This window comes from Schistocerca nitens, chromosome 8 (genome assembly GCF_023898315.1).
Source record: "Schistocerca nitens isolate TAMUIC-IGC-003100 chromosome 8, iqSchNite1.1, whole genome shotgun sequence".
NCBI classification, from domain to species: domain Eukaryota; kingdom Metazoa; phylum Arthropoda; class Insecta; order Orthoptera; family Acrididae; genus Schistocerca; species Schistocerca nitens.
Window position 1 is genome coordinate 127,881,595 of NC_064621.1, and position 17,347 is coordinate 127,898,941.

At 40.2% G+C, this 17,347-nt stretch overlaps 1 protein-coding gene across 1 annotated transcript in view; it reads right to left on the reverse strand.

Annotated features, from left to right (window-relative positions):
• LOC126199444 (semaphorin-2A-like) overlaps positions 1–17,347 on the reverse strand; it is a 468,120-nt gene that overhangs the window by 214,128 nt on the left and 236,645 nt on the right. The window lies entirely within an intron of this gene.

Consider the following 17,347-nt stretch of genomic DNA (forward strand, 5'->3'; position numbering starts at 1 on the left):
GTACTGGCACATCACCGCTTATAGAAACCGTAGAAGTTCGTATACAGTGTTGTTGCACTTCTTATATAATATTGCTATAATCATCAAATGGAACGTAATACTTGCCGCGTGAACGTTTACGAACGGCAACAAAATGAAATGAACAAAAGCTGGAAAACAGTGTGTCTACGTTATGTTGAGTTCGACAATGGTATTGTAACAAGCGACAGATGATCAACACTTGCCGAATATACGATCACGCCCAAAAAATGGTAAAAATTACAATATAGGCAAGATAAAGGTTGACAGGAAGCTCTTTCAGGCAACCCAGCTTACATCATCCACTGCGGATGGATTTCAGAACAACTCTCCTTTGTGATTCCTATGTTGTTCTGACGGTATTACGATGAAATGACGTTATTTTCAGCATAAAGGAAATCTTCCTTTGTTTCGAGTTCCGAAATTTTCTGTGTTTGACTGACGGCATTTTCGTATAGCTGTTCTCCATCCTTTGCTGCAGAACTCTAATACTTATTGTGTTAATGGATTTATTTGTATATAAATGTATATATTTGTGCTGCATCTACGCCTAGTGCGTTGGTGTAACTGTTGTTTGTTGCAATGTTCGTAATTATCATCACTGGATTTTAGAGCAAGCCTTCTTCCTTTATCTTGACAATATAACCGTATCAGTGAAACAAGCAACCACCGCAGGTATTGACTCTCATCATAATGAAGTGGATGAAATGTTGATGCATATTTAAGTATGGTAAAGTGTGTTTATTACTGTTTGCATACTACCTGAACTCCATACTCTTTATGTTTATGAATCGTCTCGCGATGCTTCCGCATGCTATTTGCAAATGTGTAGTGTGGTGTCACCGCCAGACACCACACTTGCTAGGTGGTAGCTTAAATCGGCCGCGGTCCATTAGTACATGTCGGACCCGCGTGTCGCCACTGGCAGTGATCGCAGACCGAGCGCCACCACACGGAAGGTCTCGAGAGACGGACTAGCATTAACCCCCAGTTGTACGGACGACATTGCTAGCGACTACACGTACGAAGCCTTTCTCTCAATTGCCGAGAGACAGTTAGAATAGCCTTCAGCTAAGTCCATGGCTACGACCTAGCAAGGCGCAGTTAACCATATCTGGAGAGAGTCTCACTTGTATTATCAAGAGCGATGTACCGCAGAAGTGAATAAAAGTTAAGTATACGAAAAGCTCCGTTCTTTTCTTTATAGCATTCATAGAGTATCCTGTTTCAGACTTAACGCAAGACGGCGTGAGTTGACGCGTGCCCTTTCGGCTACTTCAGTGTGGCGTAGCTAGCTTGTTACGCCACAACATGTAGAACGTAATACACTCCAGGAGCTCACTTGAACTGACTTATATGTATATGACGACTACGTTAGTTAAATTTTAGTAGTCAGTTTACAGAAAGCAATTTTACAGGAAGGTATTTTTGCTATAGCTGGCCGATTCCTCCCGCTGTCCTACGATTGCACGACGATAGATTCTTCAGGTGCAACCGCATCATAACTTGTATTTGGATGTGACTAGATGATTAACAGCTTCCTTTAATTTTCATCCACTTAACTTCATGGAACACAGATCAGACACCGTGACTCGCCTTCAAATTCTTCAACGTCATATAAACTATAAAAATGAGCATAAGAACAGCGGTCGTTTCGAAGACAAAACAAGTTGCCAAAAATGTTATCTAGCTGAAATTAAGACAACGTTTCATTAGAACGTACAACCATTTTAAATCAATAAGTGTTGGTTTCATTACACTTTTTGCATGATTAACGTGAATGAATCTTTCATAATATTTCAGATAAAATGTCTATCGCTTCTGCTGCAGTATTTACGTCTGGAACATTCATGGGTTATTTGGAGCAAGAACGTATAACTCCACTGAAAGACCAAGAAGTGGGAGAAATCAATGCGGGCTGCACGAATACAAGTGCGGCTTACATCATTAAAGCAACTGAAAAGGTTGCAAAGTCAGATAGCTTTAACTAAACTATATTTAAGTGACATTTATTGAGAAAAACCTCAAACAGGAAAGTGTAGCCTGTCATGTAATTAAATACTGTACTATTCTGATAATAGGTTACAAATTAAATTACACGTAGCCAGTGGTGCGCGTGCATACACTCATTGTCTTACTGAATTGTTTTATGGTGAGCAGATTCTGTAAAAATAAAACTCACATTCTCCAAGAACTTCTAAAACAGCAACAGAAATATTATTCCTGTATTATTCGCATACAATAATTCTTAAGGTGTCACGCCTAGCTCAGTTATTTTATTAATGTTTCTGTTTGCTGTTGCAGACTTCTTAACTCCTGCTAGAGAAGCGATTCAAATCATTTCGACTTCTCTCAATAGGTAATAAATCAAATGGTGGAACATACGGACAACAGCCAATTTTCAGGCTGGATTTACGCATTTGTTTGAAATTATGAATGCACGGTAAATGTCCAATGGTGCGTACAGCCGTTCGTTTACAACTCGGGAACTTCGCGCTATTCACGAAACAAAGACCAGTCCGATTAAACAAACGATTCTCTCTCGTCCTGTTGCTATTTCATTTGCAGATAATTGTTCTTGCTACCTCGGGATAAAATCAATTATTTGTTAATTTTCAATTCGTTAATCGCTTATAATTCGGTAAGATAAAAATGTGAGCTAACGAAGTCTGTTACAACACAGCGGTATTGGTGAGAAATGTTGTGCATTTTAAATATAACAGGCAATTTCAGCCGAGCTCTGCTGCCTGTTAGAAAGCTGTGCCCTTTCGACGCTGTGTAGTGACCTTTCGAATCACACAAAGGGGCGGAACATTCCGAAGTTGATTACCAGTCACACCAAAATCTGATCTCGGTTGACGCTGCAGTGAGCCTGATTTAGATTGGCATTTACCACCTTTGATCGGCATAAACAGGACAAGACGGTAATTTCCCCATGTTACACTGGAAAACTGTCGTAGCAGTGAGTATAGGCACGGTAAAATGGATCTTCAGAAGTTAATGAGGGCGTACAATTAAACACTGCCTTTAGCATAAATATCTCTACTGAGGTGCACAGTTGTCCTACTCTCTGTTCCCGAAGTATCGATGCAACACTTAACATTGATTTAAGATACACCAATAGAGAGACCAAACTGATGAACACTGGTAAAAATGAAAACTGGCACTTAGTGTACAATAAAATTGAGGAAAACAGAAACAGAAAGGACAATTTCGCTATTCTGGCAAGACAGATTAAACATATCGGTATAGTAAGTAGACATGCTACAGTCAAGACGAAAGTTTTAGTTTGAAATGTTGATAGTACATTGAGGAAGATCATTTCAAAGATGTACGAAGAACAACATTGTAAGGCAGTGCAATATGTATCAGAAATATTATAATCAGAACATCTGCAATAGAGTGTTCAAGAACTTGCAGTACTTCTAATTCAATGAACGTCACTTAATGAATATTTGATTAGAAATATAAATGAAATTTGAATCACATGAGCCCTGATGTTGGTGGTGAACATTAATATGAAAAAATTAGGCTGAGTATCGTATGATCTGAAATACTATATTGCCATAGCACTGTTAAAAACTACAATGGTTCAATAGCTTACAAGGCAGGAATGCACAAACAGCTTACTAGGGGAGGTTGTCTACTTCAGCAATTAATAGGCCTGGACGTTGGTTATCGTCATCTAATGTTTTAAAATGTTTAATGGAAGCTCTAATGACATAGCAGCGCCATACAACGAATGAGTTACGAGGGGTGGGACGTAACACCACCAATCAGAGCAGTTTAAGAATATTACTAAGTCAGTTATCGAAATATTGCGGAAAAAGAGGCTCGTTTGTATTGAATACTGAAAGTATGTGCGGTTTAATGAAAGAAATGTGCAACTCGCTTCAAGACTGCAAAGAGAAGAGCACGTGGGACTCACACAGAGGGACATAGGTGTCCTTCCATCGTTCGAGTGCTATTGCGAAGGAATGACTATCAGTGATATAGAATAGGCTCCAATACGCGCTGAATGATGGCTTCTGAAATACGTATGTAGTTCCATTTTGTAATAAGCTGATACAGGAACTTTTAGTGACACTGATAACACACATAACACCACAGTTCAGAGAACGTTAGAAAGATGTCTAAGTCAGTTGTCGAAAAGGTATGAGCAAACTGGCATCATTTGTACAGAATTCCGAAAAAGTATGACCAGTGAACCACACTGAAAAAATGTTAGCAATCACGTCGTTGACGTCGTCATGGTAAACACTTGAGTGAAATACAAAAAAGGATTGTGGAATACCTAGGAGTGTGAAGGAAGCAAATGCATAGGGGAGAGCCGGCCGCGGTGGTCTAGTGGTTCTAGGCGCGCAGTCCGGAACCGCGGGACTGCTACGGTCGCAGGTTCGAATCCTGCCTCGGGCATGGATGTGTGTGATGACCTTAGGTTAGTTAGGTTTAAGTAGTTCTAAGTTCTAGGGGACTGATGACCATAGAAGTTAAGTCCCATAGTGTTCAGAGCCATTTGAACCATTTGAACGATAGGGGAGATGCGTGGAATATTATACATTTTTAGGGGTACTCCAACACTATGTTCATGTATTTTTGTAGGTGATATGACTTTCGAATCTCTAGAAGCCTCGAGAATGATACTTCTTCCACACTGCAGTGTGTTTACATATTTCTGACCTGCCTGTGTCTTAAGCACTCCATAAGGTGAACTACCATACTGTCTTTGTCACAGTTCATTATTCTCTATACATACAAAAACCAATAGCCATTAATACACATCTCCCTGAATAATATGATGAAAGAGATCTCATCAGCAAAAATTCACGTGTGCAGGGCAGCAGCATTTGAGGTCTGTGGCTAACAGTATGATGTCGATACTGTTCTGATGTTACGAACAAAAGCAGAAAAACTATTTCATCCCAATGTCTCTCTTTAAATAACTGCCAAGCAATTGACTAGAGAATTGTGCTCACAGAGCTTACAGAATCACATAAATTCTTGACACTGACTCAGAATCACTGCCCGCATCTCGTGGTCGTGCGGTAGCGTTCTCGCTTCCCACGCACGGGTTCCCGTGTTCGATTCCCGGCGTGGTCAGGGATTTTCTCTGCCTCGTGATGGCTGGGTGTTGTGTGCTGTCCTTAGGTTAGTTAGGTTTAAGTAGTTCTAAGTTCTAGGGGACTTATGACCACAGCAGTTGAGTCCCATAGTGCTCAGAGCCATTTCAGAATCACTACAGCTACGAAAATGGACGACTCAACTTATAACCAAACTACGAGCAAGGATACCAGATACTACAGAGAAATGGCATAGTTCACATCCCACATGCTCTTCTTTGCATGACAGACGCCAACATCAAGCGGAAGTGCAATCTGTCTTTCAATTTTGAGAAGATATCAGCAAATTTTGTAGTGAAATTATTGAAACTGACAGCGAGATCAGTCAATTTGGGAGCATAAAGCTGAAATCAGTGCATTTGGTGCCAAACATCCTTCTCGAATCTGTAGATTAACGAACCAAATGTAGTTACTTCATCGTTTTAAACTTTTCAAACGACACCTAACAGCAACACCAAGTCACAGATCGTATACATCAAAGGGTTCTTCCTTTGCTATGAGTGTCACATTGAAAAGTTAACATCAGATGTTCCACACGATTTCCGACAGATGCAGCTCAGATGGGAAAAGGAATAATTGCAGTGGTCATCTATGAGTTCAGAGTAGAAGGATCGGATGTTTCTATAGGATTCCTAAATAACTTTCCGATTAATGCAGATGCGGTTCCTTCAACAAGAGCGATGTGCAGGAAATCTGCTGGTCTTGTTAGTGAGCACTGGGAGACAAGTACTGAAAGAGTCTTTGTTCGAGTATATACACCAGATAGCTGCTTATAATACGTAATCTGTATTTACGACAGTCTCACTCCGCTTAATCGCCATTTCCAAATACGTCTAGATTGATGTGACGTCCATGTTGCGTCCTTTGTGCACTGTGTTGTAACTGTTACTACTTCACCAAGATCGTAAATGGTGACAAGATGTCGAAACTAAATGTTAGTTACGACGTGCCAGCAGTTTGACAGTTGCAGTATTACGACGCGGTATGGTGTAAAAGTGAAACTGTCGAATGTTTTCACGTCGTAGCCAACATTTAATTTCAACATTTTGTCACCATTTACTATCTTGATGAAGTAGTAACAGTGACAAAACAGTCTACTAAAGACGCAATATGGACGCCACAGCCGGCCGGATTGGCCGAGCGGTTCTAGACACTTCAGTCTGGAACCGAGCGACAGCTACGGTCGCAGGTTCGAATCCTGCCTCGGGAATGGATGTGTGTGATGTCCTTAGGTTAGTCAGGTCTAAGTAGTTCTAAGTTCTGAGGGACAGATGACCTGAGATGTTAAGTCCCATAGTGCTCAGAGCCATTTGAACCATTTTTTGGACGTCACATCAATCTAGACGTACTTGAAAATGGCGATTAAACCGAAACAGACTGTCGTAAATAAAGATTACTTATTACAAGCAGCTATATTGTGCATGTACTCTAACAATTATGTCTTTATCAGACATATGTTACGCTGCTGACCCTAAAGAAGAAAATTTGCTGCGAGGACTCGGGGAAATAATGCAAATCTGATAGTTTGTGGGACACTGATATATGTCTGACTGTACTGTAATATCTCAAACAACGGTCACGCTTAGTGGCGTTCATGGTTACTGGGGCTTTAACTGTATGGAAGCTCATTTTACAAGAACATTAGTACAAAATGCTCCACACTACAGTAAAAATTTTAACGTATGAATCGATTTTACGGCAAAAATTGTAACAAAATGCATCTGTTACGGTGAAAATTTGAATTTTAAACGAGCCTCATTACTGGGCCTTCTAATTAATTAAAAAATAAGGTTAAATGGCTGCTATGTGATTGAAACTGTGTTGAATAAATTTACGTTCTGCCAGTGAACAAAGTGTGTAAAATCCCCACTGGTAAAGCCTCTCCCGGTTTTCCTACCTGGCTGAATTAAGAGGCCGTAATTGTCACCATTTCAGTGGTGCGGTTCAAGAGTAAACAGAAAACTGTATGGATCATGTAGGGGCAGTGGTGAGAAGTGTTCCTAGAGTCAGGCAAGATGACTGCCAAACAGTGACCCAGAATAGAGCGAGCATCCGCAATCTGTGCTTTCATAATTCTGAAGTTCATGTGGAGTGTTCTTGGGTATTTGAATTATAATTAACCTGTAATGACGAAGTGGTGGTTTCACTTAACGACGCATTAATGTTCCATTAAAATAACGTCGTCTTCGTACGAGGTACAAATATATCAAAGAAGGAAATAGAATTTTAAAATACAAAAACTTCACTTTGGCTTGCATCAACAAACAAGTATACGAGGTGTGGCTAGAAAAAACCGGACTAGTACTGGTGAAACAATAAAACGAATGCAATAAGGCTGAAAGTCGCGTGGCCTGTCACGTGACTCTCGCTCCGCCTACTGCTCGAGTTTCATCTGCCTCCTCCACTCAGTCTGCCCGTGGCGTCTGTTTTAAGTAGTTGACATTTTGTCTGTGCGTCGGAAAATGTTGAGTGTACAGAAAGAACAGCGTGTTAACATCAAATTTTGTTTCAAACTAGGAAAATCTGCAAGTGAAACGTTTGTAATGTTACAACAAGTGTACGGCGATGATTGTTTATCGCGAACACAAGTGTTTGAGTGGTTTAAACGATTTAAAGATGGCCGCGAAGACACCAGTGATGACACTCGCACTGGCAGACCATTGTCAGCAAAAACTGATGCAAACATTGAAAAAATCGGTAAACTTGTTCGACACTTTCCTTGTCAACTCCTGTTAACTCAGACACTGCTCTGATTGTTAAACGGCGATCTTGTCGAACAAGTTTACCGATTTTTTCAATGTTTTTCAATGTTTGCATCAGTTTTTGCTGACAATGCTCTGCCAGTGCGAGTGTCATCACTGGTGTCTTCGCGGCCATCTTTAAATCGTTTAAACCACTCAAACACTTGTGTTCGCGATAAACAATCATCGCCGTACACTTGTTGTAACATTACAAACGTTTCACTTGCAGAGTTTCCTAGTTTGAAACAAAATTTGATGTTAACACGCTGTTCTTTCTGTACACTCAACATTTTCCGACGCACAGACAAAACGTCAACTACTTAAAACAGACGCCACGGGCAGACTGAGTGCAGGAGGCAGATGAAACTCGAGCAGTAGGCGGAGCGAGAGTCACGTGACAGGCCACGCGACTTTCAGCCTTATTGCATTCGTTTTATTGTTTCACCAGTACTAGTCCGGTTTTTTTCTAGCCACACCTCGTACTTTAGTTTGAATCAACAAACAAGTAGTACAGTTGCTATAGTCATCATTTCAATGTTAGTTTCTCCTGGTATAAATTACACTATCCGGTGAAAAGGATTCGAGTACCTATTGGTGGACATTAACACAGGGTGTGTCCACCGTCACCTTTATGACTCACTAAACTCTGCTTGGGGTGTCAATGTCTGTGGACGAATGTCGACCCATTCTCCCTAAAGAGCCCAAACCAGAGAGTCTAGTGTTTTTGAACGCTCCGGTCTGGAGCAAAACCGACGTTCTACATCATCCCTAATATCTTCCATTCGATTCTGGGCATTTCAAAGAATTTCAGGAATTTCATTGCGCATGAAACATGGCCTCATCTTTACTGCTTTACGTCATTTTAATACAAACTATCATCGACTCCGAACTGTTCGTCTGCTGCACGTAGGACACAATGATATAAAATGCGTTGTTAGCTTTCTGCATTTATCGTTTTCTTAAGAGCAATGACGAGACCACACCCTAACCACGAGTAAGACCCCCACACGATAAAACCACCCTCTGTACTTCAGTCTCGGCGCTAAACATGACGGCAGTTACCGTCTTTCAGGCATTCGCCAAACATAAACACTTCCATCGGATTTACATACGGTACACCGTGATTCGTCACTCCAAATCAAATGTTTCCAGTCATCCACTGTCATGTGGTGTCGTTCTTCACACACATCTTAGCACTGCCTACAGAAATGTGTGACTTACGAGTAGCTGCCCGATTGTTGAGCCCATTTTATTTACTCCTTACCCACGGTCATTGTGTTAGTTGAACCTGGTGCCCTGGAATTCACAAGTGATTTCTTCCGCTAGTTTCACCCGATTTTTTTATAACAGTCGTGCACTGTAAGTGACAGTTCCTTCCAGTGAGTACATCGCATCTACCTTGTCTTGGTTTAGATGCGGTTGTTCCATTGCTTTTCAACCACACAGTCGCATCACCAGAAGTTGATTTGAGCAGCTTTAGAAGGGAGAGAATGTCTCTGATGGACGTGTTACTTAGGTGAATACAAACGAATAGTCCGCGTTCGAACGTGCTGAGTCCTCCTGACAGACTCATTCTGTTGTTAATATTTCTCTGTTGACAATGTTACACTCCCGCCTCCTCTTAAATTGCCATGTCCGCCTGTCGAGACATCAACTCTGGCCAATTCTGCGTTATGTATAGGTGTCCGGACACTTTTGATCAGGCACTGTATTTGCAATACGTGTAGCGCTATGATTCGCCATAAAAATCTGACCTAACGTAGTAGCAGTTTTGTTTATTCCTGAGTAAGATGTATCATTCGAGAAAACATGTTTAGGGTCACAGCGAGAGATTTCAGTTACGGCTATTAGGAAATGCAGCTAACTAGCTGGGCGGCTACGAATAAGGTATTTCAGTGGTGGACGAAATTATAAACAAAATGCACGATTTTATCAGCTGAAGTCTGAAAACTGTTTACGATTCTATAGGAATAGATAGTTGTATACGCACTTAATTTCTCCAGACTTAAGTCTCACAATATATTTAAACATAAAAATAACATTACACAGCCATTTCGACGGCGAAAAATTTTACAATGGATCCTGTGCAGTGTTTCTTTCAACCTATGGGTGATGCATTGTTGACATTTTATCGCACAGCCACTGTAACAATTTTAATAAAGTAAATATTATGCTATTTCATTTCTGTAGAATTACGCATTTTTACGACTCTCCGTGGCAGCTCCTTTTTTTTCGCGCAGTAGTCTGTGGCTCATCATATCCCACGAGAAAATAAAATGAAAATGCATTGTGGGATATACTTTAGGCTACAGCTAACAAAGTTTAATCTGATGGTTTTACATCTGAAGATTTTGATTGACACCTTCATTTTGCGCGTAATACAGTTCTACGATACTGATTTCTGCATAATATAAACATAGAGACGACAGACAGCTCCTGCTGATAAAACATACCAACACCACCAGCAGTTTTAGGGTTCAAGTCATTTGTTCAAATATTGACTCTTTACGGTAAGCTCGTTGTCCTGTGTTGTTAGACAATATTATCGTGCATATGTGAAGCTTATAATTAACGATTAAGAAAATTAGCACGCACAGTTCACAGCCGAAATTTGTGATGAGTTTCATAACACACATAGGCGTAACACATTAAAGTGTAGCTTGCCTTTAAAATAATTTATGTCTAAAGAAAAAGGTGAAATTCATAACTACTTCACAAACTGATAGTGACAGAAATTATAGTTAGTGACAATGAAACGCTCATTGTACCATAAAATTTATTATTAAGTTTCCAATTATCATAAGACAGATAGGAATACACAGAAATTTTAAAAAGTTAAGCCGTCATCTTTCACTACGACGGTTGCTTGAGAACCTCCGTAACTTCTGCAATGAAACGAATCAATAGATAACCAGTCATTAGGCCGGCCGAAGTGGCCGTGCGGTTAAAGGCGCTGCAGTCTGGAACCGCAAGACCGCTACGGTCGCAGGTTCGAATCCTGCCTCGGGCATGGATGTTTGTGATGTCCTTCGGTTAGTTAGGTTTAACTAGTTCTAAGTTCTAGGGGACTAATGACCTCAGCAGTTGAGTCCCATAGTGCTCAGAGCCATTTGAGCCATTTTGAACCAGTCATTAGTTTCCTGATGCAATGGCAACAATATGGATAACTCATCTGAGAAATGTGAAATATTGACACTTTGGTTCTTTCCGTACAACTACAGTGTAACTGTTAGTGGGGGAATACGGTAGCCTTGTTTCTTTGAATTCTGCGGCTTATTCCATCATGTTAATCAGAAATGCCTGTAGCTCATAAGGTGTGTGACTCTCACACCCGTGTAACCAAAGGTTATTCCCACAACTTTTCGAATACAAGAAGAAACTTTAATACCAGATACACAGAACACAGAAGAGCATTAAAAAAATAACAGCTGTCATTCCACATATGCTTTACACCTTATGGACAATAAACATTGCCCAACAGACATCAACACTGATTTGAAAATTCTCAAATGCAGCAACAGCCCCCCCCCCCTCAAAAACTAATAATTGAAGAAAATTATCAAATACAAAAAGCCATAGTTGAAGGAAAGCAATCAATAAATGAATACACAGCTCTTTGCAGTGGAACTCTGTTCTCTGCCCTCAGAGAATTATTAGATAATACCAACCCATAGAATCCCCCCTCCCCCACATGTACACACAGACACATCATATGTACACACACACACACACAAAACTAAAAGTAAATAAATAGAACTATAATAATAATGATAAATCCTCAAACCTAATCTCTCCATCTCTCTCCCTCCCTCTCGTCCCCCCTCTCTATCTCACTCTCTCTCTCTCTCTCATACACACACACACACACACACACACACACACACACACACACACACACGCGGGTCTTTGAGCAGAACTTGACAATGAAGAAGATGACGAAAAAAGAAACCGTAAGTGAAACATAATGTAAATACTCGTAGATACACACACAACCTTATTAATCTCAGGCGTAGCCATAACAGTTTAGAAATCATAATTTTTGCGTAAATGCTTGGTCTACATTAAGTTGTATGCAGTTGCAGGCGACAAACTGTTAAGATAAACAGTCTCTGTAAGAACGTAATAGAGCAGGAAAAAAACACCATGTGGTAAGAAGTTATGAATACACAATTTTACATGCTCTTCAGAAACCCGTATTTACGATTTAGAAACTAATATTTATATGTCTTTAAACAGTAAAGAACATTCAAAATGTTTCACAGCCATAATAATAAAATTCCAGTGATGATGCTGCAACTGCAATGAAACATGTTTGGGACTAAAAACAAGATTGTGTTTTGCTAAAGGCGGATCCCACTCAAAAACATGTGTTATTGTTAAAGCAAACACAGACAAAAGAGTTTCAACATCAAGATGATTATCCTGTCTTAATGTTAGTTAGAAGACTGCTGAATAACTTCGCACCATAATATGACACTGTAAACCGTAGTTAACGACCGTACCTTTTATTTACGTTTTCTATTTTAATTATGTAGATTATGCAGATCACAGTTCATCTAAAATTGTATTTTATTCTAAGCAGCAAAATCCATTTAGGAGCAAATGTACTGAGAAGTTAGTCTAAGATTTCCAAGGTTCTGAGAAAGGCTTCTGCAAAATATGTTGCGGCGTGCGGTGTTGGTAGATAATAAAATAACCGTCCAATACTGGTAGCCATTTATTAGTCCAGTCTTGAATACCAAAATTCGGATACTTACTGCAAAATTTTTTGACACCTGCATTCGTAATGGACGGATATATTACACACTTTGTTCTTAGTTTTCGTAAAGATACATTGTCCAAGTATATCCACTGAGGAAGACTTTGTTAAAAAGTAGTGTATGCTATTTCATTACATCATGGTTCAGCCAATGCATATTTTCTGCTTACAGATTTTAGTAAATAAAGGCTTTAAATGGTCATTAGCGATTGTAATTGGCACTGGATTCGATTAAGACTCCGCTGGAACTGGAGCAATTAATTAAGTCATCTATTGGAAACTGTGAGAGAAATTTAAAAATGGTATGAGTGAGAAACACCCAATCTGAATTTAGAGTTAAGTTGTCATTTGCTGCAAATTATGTCTTCATGGAACAATATCATCAGTTTCAGTTGATTCTACAAGAGTGATTTGGATGAATGATGTGCTCTCACGTAAAAGCTTTCATCACATCTTGCTCAGCTTCAGACTGACCACTGACTAATGCATAATTCCGGATACCAAGCACCAATCCCACATAATTATAAGATAAACAAGAACATTCTCGCAAAGAGTCACATGCAGAACACAGAATTTTATAAAATCTAAAACAAGAATAGAAAACATACTCTACTGATTGAAGATGAGTACAGTGGTTCCAGATATCACTGAAATACCCCATACGAATCTGGTCACGTAGAACAGCTTTTGGCTAGTTATTATGAAACCTGTAGTTCCATACTCTATTTTTCTCCACCTTTATAATGAAACGTTTGGTTATGATCGCTGGCGTAAGAAACTGCATTTAGGATATAACATGCTTGTCACAGAATTAAATGATTTCCCCCTCAAAAATCTTACTGCGCAGCTAAATGATGCATAGCTTGTCGCCGAAATTAGTTTCACGCAAAAGAAAATATGATAGGTCATTATCACAGCATCTCGAATAAGATCACTGTTTTTTTTCTTTTCTTTTTTTTTCTTTTCTTTTCTTTTCTTCGGCCTTAAAAATTTGTTCCAGACTCAGCACTCAAGAGAAAACAGAAAAGATAAAATAGAAGTTTAACACCATACGCAAAATCACTCTGGAAATCATTGGATCGGTTGTGAAGTGATGAAAGTGGAAACCATTATCTCGCAACTTCCTCGTTCATTATTTCCTCAGTTTTAACGGGATAATTCGGCAAGTACAGCTTCTAGACCGTTAGGCCCGTTTAGTTACTGCCTTAATAAAGGGAAGCAGGAATTTAAATGGCCTTAAAACAATTTACCTCCGCGCAGAACGCAATTTACCCGGCGTCTAGACTCTATTACAAGGCTGCTGTGCTCTAATATTGTTTATGGAGGCCGAGAAGGTGCAGAAGTATCTCGGAATTATAGTTACGTTGTAATTAAAACAATATTTTCCACTTTAACTGCTCAAGGCCTGCGGCAAATACTGCGCCGTTATCAAAGTTTAAGAACCAGATGATTTACTGGACTCGTCCACCACGACAGCTTACGCTTAGTGCAACTCGTTATACCCCGCCGGAAACTGTGGTGAATAACTACAGCCTAACATGATATCAAACATTTTGCGCTTACCTTGTTTTAATTCCGTACTAAAAACGACGTCGGGAAGACTGAAACAGAATTATAAGCCATTTTCATTGCGCTGTTCATTAATGTCACATCATGCCCCCAAATGTGTAAGTTCATTTGATTTTATCTTCCAAATTTTCAATCAAGAATTGCTTCGTTCGTACTGTCTTGGATTGAACTCGGGTCATTATCTCTAACGTTTCTGGAGAAAACACTTTCCCTGGAAGACAATGAAAAGCGAAATAGCAAGTATTTATTTTCAGTTGTTTGTGGAGTCTAGGATAGTATAAACTAACGAAACATGAAGAATTATCATTACCTATAATGTTTCGGGAGACGGAAAATTGTTTCGCTCATTCTGTGTTAAATTTCCTAAGGAATAAGTTTTTTCCACGCTTATATGATACTATCAATGCTCTCATTATCCACAGTTCATAGTCTGTTAGCATAGCTACCTCTAAATGGAAGGGTCATGGGTTTGATTCCAAGTCGGGTCAGAGATTTTCTTCTCTCGGTGACTGAGTATGTGATTCTATTGATTTGTCTCATATTCGTCGCAAAGACGTACAAGTCGGGGAAGTGGCTTCCTATCGAAGATTTACACTATGCAGCCGAACAAACCCACATGAGGTCTCTAGACCAGTAATGCACTAGGATCATTTCATTCAAGGCTCTTGCGTTACTATTATTACTGAATGCATTGATTTTGTTCTCTGCTTACTTTGGTCTACGTTGGGGTCTCAGGCTGCTTGGGGCAGAAATTCTTTCAGTCTCCGAGATTGTGTCTTTCATTCTTCATTGGAGAGTGAGCCGGACGGCGAATGCGACACAAGAATTAGCCGTTCGCTGGAAATGCCCTTACTGACTGAGCTATCCAAGCACGACTTACCGACCATCCTGACAGCCTCAGTTCTGCCGGTACCTCTCTCCTACTTTCCAAACCTCACTAAACTTCTCCTGCAAATCTTGTGCGTACATCATTCTTGGAAGAAAGGGTGTCTCCACTAAATGACTTAGCCACAACCGAAGACACAAGCTTCCGGAATGGATATTTCACTTTTGTAGCGGATTGAGCGCTGAAGTGAAACGTCCTGGCAGACTGAAGATATGTTCCAGACGCTGAATCGAACCGATGACCTGCCCTTTGTGGAACTCTCTGCTCCAACGAATACCTATAGCAAAATCTACATACAAACTGGTATGTCAAAATTGTCCGTGTATTACTCCACTTTTTCCCCACTTTACAGAGGACTTTCTGCCATGCAGAAGGCACTCAGGGGCTGACAAATGTTCAACGGAGCGTGTGCTCCGCCATCAGTGATAGAATTTCACCATAGAATTTCACTTTCTGGTTCAACGATGAGGCACTGGATAAGCCAAACGCCCAGCTATCTTATTTTCCGCCATAGGAGCATGGAAAAGGGATTAACGTATTAGTGAGTCAGTGAGTGATTGAGTGACAATTTTAAACTCTGAATCTGCCCACTATTTGTACACAGATGGCTACACACAGGAATTCACTCTTTCAGTGAATCGGAGCAGCTACATAGACAATGACACTACCGGTAAAGTTGTTTGCGAATTTTAGACGTCTCTGGAGCAGAAATAGTGTCACGGATGATCATATTCAATGAAGAGGCAAATACTAGCGTCAGAACTATTGAAATTTTGAGGAGTTGCACTACGTCATCTTTGAATAGTGAAAGGTCTCTGTTGGATTCCTTTCATGTTAATTTCTTAAATCTGTTGTCATTTACGGCATAAATTTCTCTTCTAAATTTACTGTGGTGTTTCTGACTATCTGGGAGGAGACTGAGCAGTGCAACGTGTTACTTTTACACATAAACAAGAACGATCAGTCACACTACTACACTTTAAAACACAGTTTATATGTAATTCATGTCAAACAGTCTCATACGGAACCTACATCCGCTTTCTTTTATATACCGTATATGATAAGATACTGTCACACCCCTTCCCTTCTGTGTGAGAGGATTAATGAGCAAATGTGTTTCTAGTTGCATGCTTGAGGGTAGCAGACAAGCCTGTCTGCTAGAGAACAGTAGGACCAACGTCGGAACAGGTAGCTACGCTTTCTAAAAGCAGAGAGGTTTCTATTCTTACAAGGGAACCTCCCCATCGCACCCCCCTCAGATTTAGTTATAAGTTGGCACAGTGGATAGGCCTTGATAAACTGAACACAGATCAATTGAGAAAACAGGAAGAAGTTGTGTGGAACTGTGAAAAAATAAGCAAAATATACAAACTGAGTAGTCCATGGGCCACATAAGCAACATCATGGACAATGTAAATTCAGGAGCGCCGTGGTCCCGTGGTAGCGTGAGCAGCTGCTAAATGAGAGGTCCTAGGTTCAAGTCTTCTCTCGAGTAAGAATTTTACTTTCTTTATTTTTGCATAGTTATTATCTGTCCGTTCGTTCATTGACGTCTCTGTTCACTGTAATAAGTTTAGTGTCTGTGTTTTGCGACCGCATCGCAAAACCGTGCGATTAGTAGGCGAAAGGACGTGCCTCTCCAACGGGAACCGAAAACATTTGATCGCAAGGCCATAGGTCAACCGATTCCTCCACAGGAAAACACATCTGATATATTCTATACGACACTGGTGACGGCATGTGCGTCACATGACAGGAATATGTTGTCGACCCACCTAACTTGTACACTTGGCGAATGGGTTGCCCTATTTAGGTTTACTTGTGGATGTGATAATCACTCCCAAACAAGTGATGAAAACATAAGAGTTTGTCACGTAAACTGAAAATAAAAAATTAAACTTTTCACTCGATGGAATATTTGAACCAAGGACCTTTCGCTCCACAGCTGCAAACGTTACCACGAGACCACGGCGCTCCTGCGTTCTAAGTATCCTTGATGTTACCTATCATCCCTTGAACTACTCAGTTTGTATATTTTGCTTATTTTTTCACAGTCCCACACAACTTCTTCCTGTTTTTTCAATTGATCTGTGTTCAGTTTTTCAAGGCCTATCCACTGTGCCAACTTACAACTAAATCTGAGGGGGGTGCGATGGGGATGTTCCCTTGTTAGTATGGTCCTGTCCGTCCCTTGTCATGTTGGTATAGGAAGCTGCCTCTCTGGCCACTTCCGTTTGTATTCGTGAGGCACCCC